At 46.6% G+C, this 14,883-nt stretch overlaps 1 protein-coding gene across 1 annotated transcript in view; it reads right to left on the reverse strand.

Annotated features, from left to right (window-relative positions):
* DISP1 (dispatched RND transporter family member 1) overlaps positions 1-11,198 on the reverse strand; it is a 96,269-nt gene extending 85,071 nt beyond the window's left edge. The window contains exons 1-2 of the mRNA XM_066595183.1: positions 11,085-11,198; positions 3,849-3,937 (exon numbers count right to left, since the gene is read on the reverse strand). The gene's annotated coding sequence lies outside the window, so the exon portion shown is untranslated. The remainder of the gene's footprint in view (positions 1-3,848; positions 3,938-11,084) is intronic.
* Positions 11,199-14,883: the final 3,685 nt, after the last annotated feature.

Here is a 14,883-nt window from a genome sequence, read left to right on the forward strand (position 1 = left end):
TGAAGGGGGAATGTGCTGTGAACAAGGATGATACTCTAAGATGGTTGGACGACAGGATTTCATTGGTGTCTCAATCTGTAGGACATCTGCTACACATCAAAGACCTGTATGTCACTTAAAGGGGTTGTCCCGAGGCAGCAAGTGGGTCTGTACACTTCTGCATGGCCATAATAATGCACTTTGTAATGTACATTGTGCATTAATTATGAGCCATGCAGAAGTTATAAAAAGTTTTATACTTACCTGTTCCGTTGCTGGCGTCCTCGTCTCCATGGTGCCGACTAATTTTCGCCCTCCGATGGCCAAATTAGCCGCGCTTGCGCAGTCCGGGTCTTCTGCAGTCTTCTATGGGGCTCCGTGTAGCTCCGTGTAGCTCCGCCCCGTCACGTGCCGATTCCAGCCAATCAGGAGGCTGGAATCGGCAGTGGACCGCACAGAAGAGCTGCGGTCCACGGAGGAAGAGGCCATCTTCAGCGGTGAGTAGAGAAGTCACCGGAGCGCGGGGATTCAGGTAAGCGCTCCGGTGAGCTTTCTTTACCTCCCTGCATCGGGGTTGTCTCGCGCCGAACGGGGGGGGGGTTGAAAAAAAAAAAAACCCGTTTCGGCGCGGGACATCTCCTTTAATGTAAGGAAGAGGCCGCGCCTTCCAGAAACCTCCGCAGGTTGTCAAGGTATGCTGGGAAATGTAGTGTCGGAACAGTTAGGAGACCACCGCAATATACCACCCAAGACTATAAGGTATTAACCCGTTAACAACCACCCACCCTGAATGTACAGTGGACAGTCGCGGCTGCTGTCTAAAGTTCGGAAGCAGAGACCGCTCCATACCCGATGCTCTCAAGAGTCGAAAGCTTCCATCGCGACTGTTAATTACTTAGAAGCTACTGTCAATATTGACAGCGGCAACTAAGCAGCTATCAGGAGGGGGTCCACCCCATCACTCCACCCCCCCCAACATGATCAGGGGGGTGCAAATGGATTCACATGGCAGCCCAGAGCTTAGTGAAGGCTCCTAGGACTGCCATGTATCACAGTCTATTCAGCTCTGCCTGTGGAAAGGTTTAATAGACTAACATTAAAATATGGATCTAATAAGATGGAGATAAAAAAAGTTATTTTTTTTTAAAGTAATAAGTAATACAACCAAAAAGTATACATTTGGTATCACCACATATACACAGACCTGCAGAATAAAATTAACACGTTTTTGCTGTACTCTGAACGCCATAAAAACAAATCCCGAAGAACAAAACTGCGATTGTTTTTGTTCTCCTTTCATTGCACTTAAAAGCTTTTCAATACATTAAATGTGACCATTAAAAATGCTAATCATTTAGCTAAAAAAAAAAAAAAGGCGCTCATATGGTGATGTTGGCAGAAATAGTAAAAAAGTTATGATTCTTGAAGAGTGGAGAAGAAATAAAACAAAAAGGAAAATAAAAAAAGACTATTTGCAAAAGAACCAGGAATGACCGGTGGAAGTCTCCCAATAATTCCGTACGTCACCTACAGGCAACTAGAAATAGACAAGAGCTCCTCCTGCCACCTTCCCATCCCATATGTGTAATTCAGGCTTCCCCTTAGCCCAGACTCATAGATTGTTTCCCATGAGATGTACATCCTGTACAAGACAGAAACCAGATGATCCCACGTTCCATACGGGACCTCCGGCCGAGACAAAAAAGAGGAACATTTGGATGTATTCATGTCTAGGTGATGTAAAGGATCCTTCCCTTAGAAAACAGATGTCGAGAAGTACTGGCACGCCCGGTACAATGGTGGCACATCAGGGGTACCTAACCCAGACAAATGTGTCACCAACCCAATCATTTCCACAATAGTCCCCTCCACCCAAAAAGGCAACAACCCAAGCCCCGATATATATGATAAGACTGATGACAGAGCTCTGCATGGAATTGTGGTAAAGGGAAAAGAATGGACCCCAGAAAGGATAAATCCAAAAATATTGGGTTGTGATGACCTTAATAAAAAGTTACCACTAGAACACAAACCTGAAACAAGACGGTTCATGAGCCTTAACATAGACAAGTATGATGGGGGAACTAGAATGAAGGGTCTCAGAACCCCATCCTGGCCAAAAAGGTGGACCCAAAGTGCACTGCAATCTCCACAAACATCAAAGACCCAAACAACAGAGACATAGCATCATCATAAAAATATCTATAAAGGCACACAGACACCATATCAAGGAGAACAAACATATGTGTCATAATCCCACTTGGCAGAGGTGAATAGATAGCATGTATAGTGCACAAAAAGTATTGCAGTGCATTACATAGTTATCATATATTATAGGGGAGGTCCAAAATAATTCTAACCTCACATAACCACCATACTATGGACAAGTAACCCCAACATAGAGACTCCTCATATGTCAAATAGCACTAGTATAGCCTTATATGTAGAAAGTAAAAATGAGCATGCTCCACATTACTATGTCATCTCAAATCATGCAACCACCACATCCATCATCATCTACCAATGGGGAAGAGACACCACCCCGACACGCGTTTCACACCTTCTTTCAAGGGGCAACAAGTGATGGTGCGTCTCGAGTTTAAATGCCCATCTGAGATCGTCATGTGATCACCCAAGATGGTGCCGTCAAAAAGGCCAACACGCGGGGGGCAAGTGCCCGGCATCATGGTAATTCCAAGCAGGATAGGTAAAGTTGCCTTCGACTTGTGATCGGTGACCAAAAACCTAACCGTTTTGGATTTTTTATGACTGTCGTGTTTCGGTCAAGTAAAGCTGCAGCTGTCAACGCGACCCCAATAACAATTATTAGATTCGATGTCACAGTGCAACTCTGCAAACTTTGTGTCACATGACTAAAGCCTTACTTGAATGTTAAAGTTGTGCCAAGATATAAAACCATCTGCTTTGGACTGGACAGGGGATAACTTTATGATTGGTGAGGGTCTGACTCTTGAGCCCTCCCCCAATACCGAGAACGGGGATACAGTTGATCCCTAAGTAAATGGAGTGGAGGTCGCACAGGCGCATTAACTTCAATGACAGCAGCGGAGGTTAGTCAGCTCAAGCGTTTCGGCAATCTCCATAGCTGGGGATCAAGTGACTGGAGCCGCGATGCGCCTGTGCGACGTCCATTCCATTCACTCAGGAACTAACCGGACTCCCATTCTTTGGATCGGTGGGGTCAAAGAGGTCGGATTCCCACCAATCATAAAGTTATCCCCTATCCTGTGGAAAGCGGATAATTTGGCACAACCCCTTTAATAAAGGCGTTAGTCCCGCAGCACTGTGACATCACATCTCATAATTGTCATCGGGGTCGCGTTGACCCCTGCAGCTCGACCGCAACATGACAGTCACAAAAAGTCCAAAACTCGGTCACAGATCACAAGTCGAAGGCAACTTCCCCGACTTTAGCATTAGACCGTGACTCGCCTGCGCCTTGATTGCGATTTGGCCGTTCTTTTAGCATCCAAATGGCGTCGCGCCAAAATGTCGCCGACAAGTCGCATATATTTTTTGGTGAAAGTTCCGTGCAATCCTAGCCTTCTGATTATTTTTTTCAGTCCATGGCATGTACCGCTACGTGTGCAGTCCAGATGGGCCGCAGGGATAGAAGGTCTTGATCTAGGCAAAGCTCTTTACATGATTTTCCCACATCACATCTGATCCCAATATATTATTACTGTCCGATAGCGAGCGGCGCCGGCACGATCGTCAGCCGATAAGGCTGGAATGAGGCGTGCCGCGGCCTCGGCAGATATACATTAGCGATCAGCAAACAGTGCAGACAATGGGCGCATTAGAGAGGCGCTGGGTTTGGGATTCCTATGACAGAAAGCATTCCATACCTGCGAGGAATGTGTGGGGCGTATTCGCAGATATGTGAGAGTTCGTACCGAAGAGGAGATGAGTCAGCCAACACACGTAGAGGGGGATCCTGCAAGACACAAGCGCAAATATTTAATACAGTGGGGGTCATACTATTTACCTGCGAAGTCTGGGCGGCGATGTCATCAAGAGCTTTGTCTAGGAATGGCGCAGTAGCGGCATTAATGGCGACTTTGTAGGCAACGAACTTTGTTAATTTGCTGGTTAGTAACTATGTAGGATATACCCCAAAAAGGAATGAACAACCTCCCTCCTCCGACTGGTATGGGCGTCACTCCCCTCTGCAGTCGGGCGACCCTTATAGTAAAGAAGATCAATGGCGATCATAATCCTCAGCCGTCCTAAATATCCACCACATCGCTGTTTATGGCAGTCTGTATTCCACGTAGCAGCAGATATAGGCCATTATGGAGCAGTCTGCAGGGCATATTTACCTAAGGCCGTCAAAGATGGGGGTATTGTGGCCAGTTTAATACTGACAACACTCATCTGTATTACGGACGCATAAATCGGGTGGGAATACGCTCGTCTGTCAACGGCCTAAGGCGTATATATATATACTGGTGTAAGGGCTACTTAACAGGAGCGTATACGCATTTCTGCATGCATTAGTGCAACTTTTTTTTTTAATGAGGCTTTTTTTGCAAGCATACCAGCATAAAAGAGGTGCTGCAGCAGTAAGGGTGCTTTTACACGGGCCGAACATCGTTCAGATTCTCGCTGGATCACGGGAATCGGAACGATTATCGTTCAGTGTGAAGGCTGCAGCGACTGAATGACAAGCAAACGAGTTCACTATCCAGTTTCTGCACGCATAAAAAACGGACAACAATCGGCCGCGTGACCAGCAGCCGGTCATCGATGGACGACGTCCCGTTTACTGCGCATAGAGGTGGGCGGGCAGGAATTATCCCCGGCTGCTCCGCCTCCAGTCACTGATCGCTCAATCAATGATCGCTCCTTTGTAAAATCACTGGGATGACTGTTAGGCGCTTCTGTAAAAAGGCCTTAAGGGCGAGTTCACGCAAACACATTTGCGCAACGTATGATGCGGTTAACACGCAGCGACTAGAAGGCCCCAGAACGGCATTGGCCGATTGCCGATCATGACCTACCTGAGGCCTGTCTTGATAGACTGCCTGTCAGATCAATGTATAATGCAATACTTTGGTATTGCATTATACTCTAGGAGCGATCAAATGATCACAAATTCAGTTCCCTGTGGGGATTGAAAAAAAAATGAATATGGAGTAAAAAAAAAGTTTTACGGTATTAATTATTAGAAAAAAAATAAAAGGTAAAAAAATGTAACCTCCGCCAATTCCATATGTTAAATAAATTAAAAAAAAGATAAAGATATTTTAGTACCGCAAAAAGGAACTATATAAATTTGGTATCGCAGTAATCGTACCGACCGCCAGAATAAAGTTACGTCACTTTTGCTGTAGAAACCGTAGAAACAAAGATGGTGGAATTGCTATTTTTTCTATTTCCCTACACTTAGAATTTTTTTTAGTTTTTCGATACATTAAATATTACCTATAAAAAATACAACTCGTCCCGTAAAAAAAGAAAACCTCAGACATCTACAGTGATGAAAAATAAAAGCTGTGATTTTTTTTTTAAATGGGGAGAAAAAAAAAAACAAAAAAGGGGAAAAAAGGGCCATGTTATTAAGGGGTTAAAACAATGGGGTCCAACGGCCGATCCCGCTCACGGCTGCAGTGGCTCACTTACTGCGTTGTGGCTACCATTATAAGAGATGTGACTCTTCATCTGTACGCACCTGGTTTTGTACACGTTCAAGTCCTTGTTTTCTAAATAAAGTTGGTTAAAATTAAAAAAAAGGATTCCACGGCAGAAACATGACCAATCACATCGCAGCTTTCATTTTCCACAGGAGCTTCAGAAATCAAAGCTAAGCTCTCATTGGTTGCTATGGGCAACAAGGACCATCTGCCTGTCAGGGCCGTCCACAGTGACCAAAAAATAAATGAAAATGTGGGGCTTCACGAATCTGCGTAATAAAACACTTCATACGTTTGACTACGTTTCGCCTTACATACGTTTTCATGCGTTTAATTCTTTTGTGGGATGGAAATGCGCGGCCCGCTACATTTTTCTGTCACACACAAAAAACACGTGGAAACATTTTTTTTCTTTTAAACATTGCAATCAATGCAAAACGAATGGAACCATACGGCTGCGTCTCACCGTACGCTTAACGTATACGTTTTTGTGATCAGGTAAAAAAAAAAAAGAGGTTGAACTACAAAACTTTATTAGAAAATGTTTACATATTAAAAAACGGATGAAAACGTATCCTGCGTATTTGTTAATGTAAACATACGTTTATGAGGCATACGTGTTTACATTTTATAACTACATTTCTCGCACACCTGTACGTAAAGCTGCCATTGTGGTTGGTGTTTAGACAGGTATGATAACTGTCACCTGAGGGCGAAACAGGCGCTATACGGAACGTACCGTCACTATATATTACAGGGGCCATAACATATAGCTCTCCATCCACACCGTGAAACGCACACGGATGAAAACGTAGCGTTTACGGATCCATAGGCTGGACCGGTTTATGCGTACGCCGCGCATATGATTTTACAAATATAGACGAATGCTTACATTTTATACACTTTTTTCATGTGGATTTCTGGCATACGTGAGAAACTTACACGAAGGCGCGGGCTCTGCTGCAGACTGTCACCCGCGGATCGGTCGTAGGGCTCATTCAGGTGGGGGTAACCCTCATTTATCTATATCACTGACCGCGCCTGGAGCCAGTAAGCCTCGTTCAGACGGCCGGTTTTCGCAGCGGAGTCCTCGCCGTTTCTACGGTAAATATATACGCCGTTCATTTCAATGGGAATCCGTACCGCAGTCTATTTCAAATCCAAGGGCAGAAAAAAAGAGCCAACCTGCCGCAGCGGGAGTTCAGCACGCAGATCCGGCTGCGCAGAAATTCACAGCTCACATCTGCTACGGCTTTTAGAGGTGGGATCCGTATGGAAAAATGGCTACCCTATTACGTAGCCGGAACGTACCGCAACAGTCCGTAGGGCTGTTCTCACATTTTTGACCTTTTTTTTAACCCTTTAGGCCAGTTTCACACGGGTGAAAATCTTGCGCGAGTTTCGTGTGAGTAAATCGCATGAGACTCATAAACCTTGCACAAATATGAGCCCCGAGTTTCACGTGCCAATACCGCGCTCGCCCGTGTGTAGGCAGCCTTAGGCTGGGTTCACACAGGGCAGAACAGCCGTGGAATCTCCATACAGACTTTCCGCACGGCAATTCCGTTGCATTGTTAAACCTGAGACTAAGCGGCAAAGTGGATGGGATTTGCAAAAATCTCGTACACATTCTGCCTATAGTCAACTGCGGACAAGTCGCGTGGAAACTGACATGCGGCGTGGAATTCAAATCCGCGACATGTCAATCGTATCACCGTCTCCGCTGCGGACTCTCTTCTCTCTATGAGGACAGATTTCCGCAGTGGAATACAGGCAGAAAAGCCACTTCAAACCTGCGCCAAATGCGCAGCTCTTGAAGCAGCCTTTCTGCTCCTCCTCACCCATCGACACCCCGCAATGTGATCGCAAGGTACCAATGGGCTCCCATGGCAGCCAGAAGCCTGACAAAGGTCACCATGTCTGCCATGTAGCTCAGTCTATTAGGCCCCGCCTCCAGCAGAGTCTAGCAGCCTGCTGTCATAGGCTTAGTAGAATGCACTACAAGTAATGCAGTGTACTATTCTAGTGATGGAGCGAGAGCATCTTCAAATCTTCTTGAGTAAGTACGGATAAAAACGACGACTCGTCTCACAAAAACAAGCCCTCCGTGGCCCGAGAAATAAAAACGCTATGGCCCTTAAACGCGGCGATGAAGAGTCAATTGTTTTAAATGTCTTTTTACTGTCTAAAAGTAGTAAAAAGTAACAAAAAAATCTGTTATCGCAGCAATCGTGCCGATCAGATTAAAAAGTCATCGGGCGCAATGTCCGGATGTTTTTCCATCTTCCCTCAAAAAAAAAGTTCTACAACACGTTCCACGGACCCCGGAGTGTGGTTGCCAAAAAGTGCAACTCTTCCCACAAAAGACAAGCCCCATACATAACTCATATGTCAACCAGTTACGGTTTTTGCAATGTTACTATGACAATCGCTCGGTCCTAAGGCCGCTGTCACATGGGCAACAACAATCACTCGATCTTGCCGCAATGCGATAGCGCAAGAAAACGCATATATGTGCAGCCCATGCTTCCATGCTTTCCTACGGGTTCATTCACGTTAGCGATTTTTTCTCTGATGCGATCTTGCGAGGGGAAAAAAAAAATCGCACTATATTGCCACAATTTTTCTGGCCCATGTTTCCCTATGGAGCTTTAGCTTTTGTCGCATTGCAACACATGAAATCGCACTTTTCATGAGATGTGATTTTATTATTAGAAAATAAGCCCTACCCCGAAACTAAGCCCTAGCTGCACTCCAAAAAAAAAAAAAGGCAATACTTATCTAGCAGGCTCAGTCCTCCCGCTGCTCTCCAGAGCTCCACTGGGCGTCCTGCAGTTCTCGTTCGCCAGAAGAAGATCACTTCCTGGTTGCAGGATTCATAAATCCTGCCTCCAGGAAGCGATGGCTCTTGATTGGTTCATCCACTCACTGCTTAGCCAATCAATGCAGCGCTCAATGAACCAATGCAACGGCTGTGATTGCTTCATCCAGCTCTGTATTGATTGGTTGAGCAGTGTCCGAAGATCCAATCAACAGTCAGCGTGTTGTAGAGGTGGGATTTATGAATTAGCTGAGCTGCAGCCAGGGCTTATTTTCGGGTAGGGCTTAACATTCTTGCAATAAAATCGTGGGAACAAAGCTGTTACATAGCTGCGATTTCGTAGTGGCGATATCGCTGCTACCCGTGTGAAAGAGGCCTAAAAGAAAAAAATATATGCTGGTCACTAAGGGGTTAAACTTGGACTGGTTGTATAATAAATACGGTAAGTCCACAGAATATCAGTTCTGATCCGTTTTTTTTATGACAGTCGCCTATTCAAGTCAACAGGGGTGCGATCCGGCATCGCCCAGCAACGCCGAAAATAAACGTTGGGTCTTTTTTTCTTCCTTTTTGCACCCAAGAAAAATAAATAAGGGTGTTTTTACGCAAACAGTTTCCCGTGCGAGTTCTGTCCGACTGAGATATGGATGGAACACACGAGGAAATTAATGGGTTAATTCACGAACAATTTTTTTTTTTTTTGCTCCCACCAACAGTTCGAGGGTGCAAAAAAAAAATCGCAGCGTGTCGTATTTTCGTAAGATCCTGTCCCTGAATCGCCCGTTATTTCCTATGGGAGGCACAAAATTGCATTGTAGTCTGATGGAAACGCGGTTTTCCTGCGAGCGCGATGCGACATTCTATTGGAACAACATGCAATTTTTACTGCACGAAAATCACAAGTGCAGAAGTGCGGTTTTTTTGCACGAAACATTGCAATCGCAGAAAGAAAAATTGCAGGTTTGCGAGTCCCTCCGACCTTTATCACACACGTCCGTGTGAATACAGCATGACACACAGGAGGAACGGACGGACACGCAGACGGTGACAATACGGATGCAGGCGCGGGGTTAAAATACTGCTCATTTTTCACGGACCAACATCCGACCCGCTTGTTTCAATAAGGCCTAAATGCAGGTAAAAAAAACATACAACGCATCCGAAGAAATGCGCAAGCTGGCTGCGCCAACCCAAACCGCGCCCAGAACTGCCCCGTATCCCCGGGTTACTTATATATCAAAACCAGGAAATCCACCCGTTCACTTATCTCCGTTCCCTGACAAGTAAAAAAAAGTCTGACCGTAACCGTCAGATGCGCAAAATCACTAAAAACTAACATTCACAACCAAAACCTTCCAGTTGTTAAGGGTTAATATTCTGTTCAGATATTTTATCAGCTTCTGGGAAAGCTGCGACAACAGTCACCAACCTGCAGAGCGGCCACCCAGCTTTCCAACACTACAGAATGGCAGATGAGAAAAAAAAAGTAGGGGGCAGCTGGGTGACAAGCGATTCACTCACCAACACAGCTGTCACCCAGCTTTCTCACACTACTGAATGGCACAAGAGGAAAGAGCAGGGGACAGCTGGGTGACAACTGAGTCATCAGCCCACAGGGCTGCCACCCAGCTTTCCCACACCATAGAACGGCAGATGAGAAAAGAGCAGGGGGGAGCTGGGTGACAACCAGTTCATGAACCAAGAGAGATGCCACCTAGCTTTCCCACACTACGGAATGGCACATGAGGAAAGAGCAGGGGGCAGCTGAGTGACAACCAGTTCACCCACCAAGAGAGATGCCCCCCAGCTTTCCCACACAATAGAACGGCAGATGAGAAAAGAGCAGGGGGCAGCAGGGTCATAACTGAGTCATCAGCCCACAGGTCTGCCACCCAGCTTTCCAACACTACAGAACAGCAGATGAGAAGAAAAAAGCCAAGGGACAGCTGGGTGACAAGCCATTCAGTCTCCAAAACAGCTGTCACCCAGCTTTCTTACACTACTGAATGGCACATGAGAAAAGAGCAGGGGTCAGCTGGGTGACAAGCAGTTCACCCACCAAGAGAGTTGCCATTCAGCTTTCCCAGACACCTGTATGCCAGGCACAGTCCCTGTAGGTCATCCCTGGTTGCCATCCAGCTTTCCCAGACTCCTGTATGCCAGGCAAAGTACTATGTGCCAGTCCCTGCAGGTGATCCCTGGTTGCCATCCAGCTTTCCCAGACTCCTGTATGCCAGGCACAGTCCCTGCAGGTGATCCCTGCTTGGCATCCAGCTCATAAATCATCTACATTGTCCAACCAGAAATCTGCAACCTGCGGCTCTCCAACTGAGAATCCCCCTGCAGGCTGCCATTGCATGCTGGGAGTTGTAGTCCTACAACAGCTGCAGAGTACAAGTAGCAGAACACAAGTCTCATCAATAATATTTACACTCCTCGCTGCTACATTGTATCTCTTCTCTCTGCCAGCAACAACTAACTTTTGCTTCCTACTGGGACAATAGGAAAAGTTTTGCTGGTCCCCCTCCTCCTCCTTATTCTTCTGCCTGTGCAGCCACATCTGCTGACACTTGTAGTTCCCCAGGCACCTGCCCCAGGTTGTCCCAAGCTTCCCCAGAAGTCCATACCTGCTGTGTCCTGTCTGTTCATGCTGGCTGCTCACATCCTTATCCCCCACATCCACTTCCCAGCAGGCAGCTGTGTGGGCACATTGCAGCAGTGTCTGCAGCAGCAGCAGCAGGCAGGCTCAGTGTGCAGCTCCTCCTCTGCTCCCAGCACAGGAAGCTATGGAGGGATTGCTTCCTGTGTCACTGGAGTAATCCCTGGATTATCCTGAGGACATGCACAGACCCCTGCTGCTCCCCTGCACTGACTCCCTGCAGTGCCAGCCTATGGAGAGCAATGCATGTTAACCCCTGCAGCTCTCTTGTGCAAGGGGCTGACTGCTGGGGCTTGTAGTGACATGGGGATTGGGATGCAAGGTGTCAAGAGGGTCACTGGGCGAAGGAGACTTGGGGACAAAGTATCTGCAGAGACAAAGATCGATAAGCAGCAATTATCTGATATCATCATCATCATCATTATGTATCCCTGGCAGGAAATCTCCAGTGCTGGACTCTACTGACACCTAGTGGTAGCCAAAAGAAGTTAGCACTTTCTCTAGGAACTTGCATAAGGATGCCCAGTAGGGACCATGGAGTCCAGTACAGCCCCAGATCCATGGGGTGGAGGGTCCTGGGCAGGACACTAGATGAGGGCTGCCTCCTGGTTTTAGCAGTGCTCATCCACTTCCTTGGAGACGATGCCCCACAAATACTATTAGAAGTCACTGAGGCCAACCAGGAGGAGCTCAGAGGCGACTTCTAGTATCCTATATTACAGGGGTGATATAATATACACCTTATTAGCTGCTGCAGAACGTCTTTTTGAAAATCAAGGTCGGAGATTTGTGTCCAAAATGACATACCTCGTTTGTTCTTTTTAATAAGATCAGCAGCTGAGGTGTGTAGTGTAAGGGTTCTGCAGCAGCTGAGGTGTGTAGTGTAAGGGTTCTGCAGCAGCTGAGGTGTGTAGTGTAAGGGTTCTGCAGCAGCTGAGGTGTATTGTGTGAGGGTCTGCAGCAGCTGAGGTGTGTAGTGTAAGGGTTCTGCAGCAGCTGAGGTGTGAATTATGAGATTCTGCAGCAGCTGAGGTGTATTATGTGAGGTTCTGCAGCAGCTGAGGTGTGTAGTGTAAGGGTTCTGCAGCAGCTGAGGTGCGAATTATGAGATTCTGCAGCAGCTGGGGTGTATTGTGTGAGGTTCTGCAGCAGCTGAGGTGTGCAGTATGAGGTTCTGCAGCAGCTGAGGTGTGTAGTATGATGTTCTGCAGCAGCTGAGGTGTATTGTGTAAAGTTCTGCAGCAGCTGAGGTGAAAAGTGCGAGGTTCTGCAGCAGCTGAGATGCATAGAGAGGTTCTGCAGCATCTAAAGTGTATAGGGATTTCTGTAGCAGCTAAGCTGAGTAGTGCGATGTTCTGCAGCAGCTGAGGTGTGTAATGTGAGGTTCTGCAGCAGCTGAGCTGTGTTGTGTGAGCTTCTGCAGCAGCTGAAGTGTGTCATGTAAGTTCCGAAGCAACTGAGGTGTATATTATGAGGTTCTGCAGCAGCTGAGCTGTGTGGTGTGAGGTTCTGCAGCAGAGCTGTGTAGTGTGAGGTTCTGCAGCAGCTGACGTGTGTAGTCTGAGGTTCTGCAGCAGCTGAGGTGTGTAGTGTGGGGTTCTGCAGCAGCTGAGGTGCAGTGTGAGGTTCTGCAGCAGCTGACGTGTAGTCTGAGGTTCTGCAGCAGCTGAGGTGTGTAGTGTGGCGTTCTGCAGCAGCTGAGGTGTGTAGTGTGGCGTTCTGCAGCAGCTGAGGTGTGTAGTGTGGGGTTCTGCAGCAGCTGAGATGTGTAATGTGGGGTTCTGCAGCAGCTGAGATGTGTAATGTGAGGTTCTGCAGCAGCTGAGGTGTGTAATCTGAGGTTCTGCAGCAGCTGAGCTGTATATTATCCCTTTAACTGCGCATTCGCCTTTTGATGATGGTTGTTAAGGAGTTTTATTCTGATGCAATAACCTTTTTACAGCGCTGCATCAGAAGCCTGGCACTGGGTAAAAACAACTTTTTTTTTTTTTTTTATTCACTTGTCCGGTATCGCTGCATCGGTAATGACCCAGAGAGAAGTTACTGCATTACTTTACCCCAATGGCGCCCGGCAGGAAAAAAAGTACAAAAAACTGGAATAGAAAGCGATCAAAATGCCGTATGAAGCAACAATTCTTTGCAGGTTAATGGCGAGCCGACTGGATCTATGGGATAGGGATATTTCCAAAAAGTACAATACAGCGGCGATTGGACTACTTTCTGCCCCATAACTGGAAAACCTCACATGGCAGAAAAAAACGGATATCATTTTTGAATTCAGCACCAAAGTTACTATAAGCCGCCCATCTGCTTCTCAGTTACAAACATTGGGCCGCGCAGTGTAGTCTATAGCGCCAAAAATCAAAATAAAAAAACAGAACTGCAGATTTTGGTAATTTTGCCTCTGGAAAAAAATGGAATAAAAAGCAATCAAAATGTTGTATTTTTTTCCCAAAATTGGATAAAGACTGGAGTTCATCCCAGGAAAAACACCGAGCCCTCGTAGATCTATGAAACAAAAATGCTTTGGCTCTTGGAACGCGGCGGCGCCAAAGCAAATCTATAAAAAATAGTTTTTGAGAAAAAAAGGAAAACATTAAAAAACTGTATAAGGCCTCCTGCCCGCGGCCGCGACGGGCTCCGCAAAAGGAATACTGCAGCGGAGTCCGCCACGGCGCACCCCCAAAGACCCTATATTCACCTCCTGGATCCGCTGTGCAGGGCCTGCATGACGCAGCGGCAGTGACATATGACGCGGTGGGCGGGGAAGCGTATTAATGCTATATATCCGCCATACCACAGTATAGCATGACGGCCAGCTTCCATTGACTACAATGGAAGCCGGCTGCGCGTATTCCCGCGGCAAATAGGACATGCCACGGGTTATTTCACGCTGCGGGATTCCACAGTGTGAACATTGAGCTATTAGGTTCAATAGAACCTAATAGCTGCGGTGCAACGCCGCGGCCGTGGGCATTAACCCTAAGCATGGTGCCGCCAGAATCGTACTGACTCGCACAATAATGTTATCACATGATTTATTCTGCATGCGGAACGCCGTAGAAAAGGAATCCAAAAAACAAGGGCAGAATTCATTTTTTCCCCCAATACCCCTAAAAAAGTAATAAAAGTTAAACACATTAAAAGTGATGCCGCTGGAAAATACAACTCGGATCGCAGAAAACAAGCCCTCTTAGAATATGACAAATTAGCTGGTCATTAAGGCGCAAACAGGTATTATGAGGTTCTGCAGCAACTGTGACGCAGTATGCATAATACACTGCAGCTGCTGAGGAAACTCTTTAAAGTGGAGCCTCATTTGCCTTCCCTACATGATATGACGAGGGGTGTACATAGAGCTCATAGGGTTACATAGCTCAACTCAAAATCCTCCCCCCTACACAGAAAATTATACATATATTGGAGACAACAAAACTATAGGTTAGCTTTATAACGCGGTCGGCTCAGATATGGCGGCAAAGCTCTAGTGTACCTCTATATAATACAGTCACCAAATAATAGTCAGACACCATAGAATCATAGAATGATAGAGTTGGAAGGGTCCTCCGGGGTCATCGGGTCCGACCCCCTGCTCAGTGCAGGACTCACTAAATCATCCCAGACAGATATTTGTCCAGCCTTTGTTTGAACACTTCCATTGAAGGAGAACTCCCCACCTCCCGTGGTAACCTGTTCCACTCATTGATCCCCCTCACTGTCTAATATCTAATCTGTGTCTCCTCCCTTTCAGTTTCATCCCATTGCTT

The sequence above is a fragment of the Eleutherodactylus coqui genome, chromosome 3 (genome assembly GCF_035609145.1).
Source record: "Eleutherodactylus coqui strain aEleCoq1 chromosome 3, aEleCoq1.hap1, whole genome shotgun sequence".
NCBI classification, from domain to species: domain Eukaryota; kingdom Metazoa; phylum Chordata; class Amphibia; order Anura; family Eleutherodactylidae; genus Eleutherodactylus; species Eleutherodactylus coqui.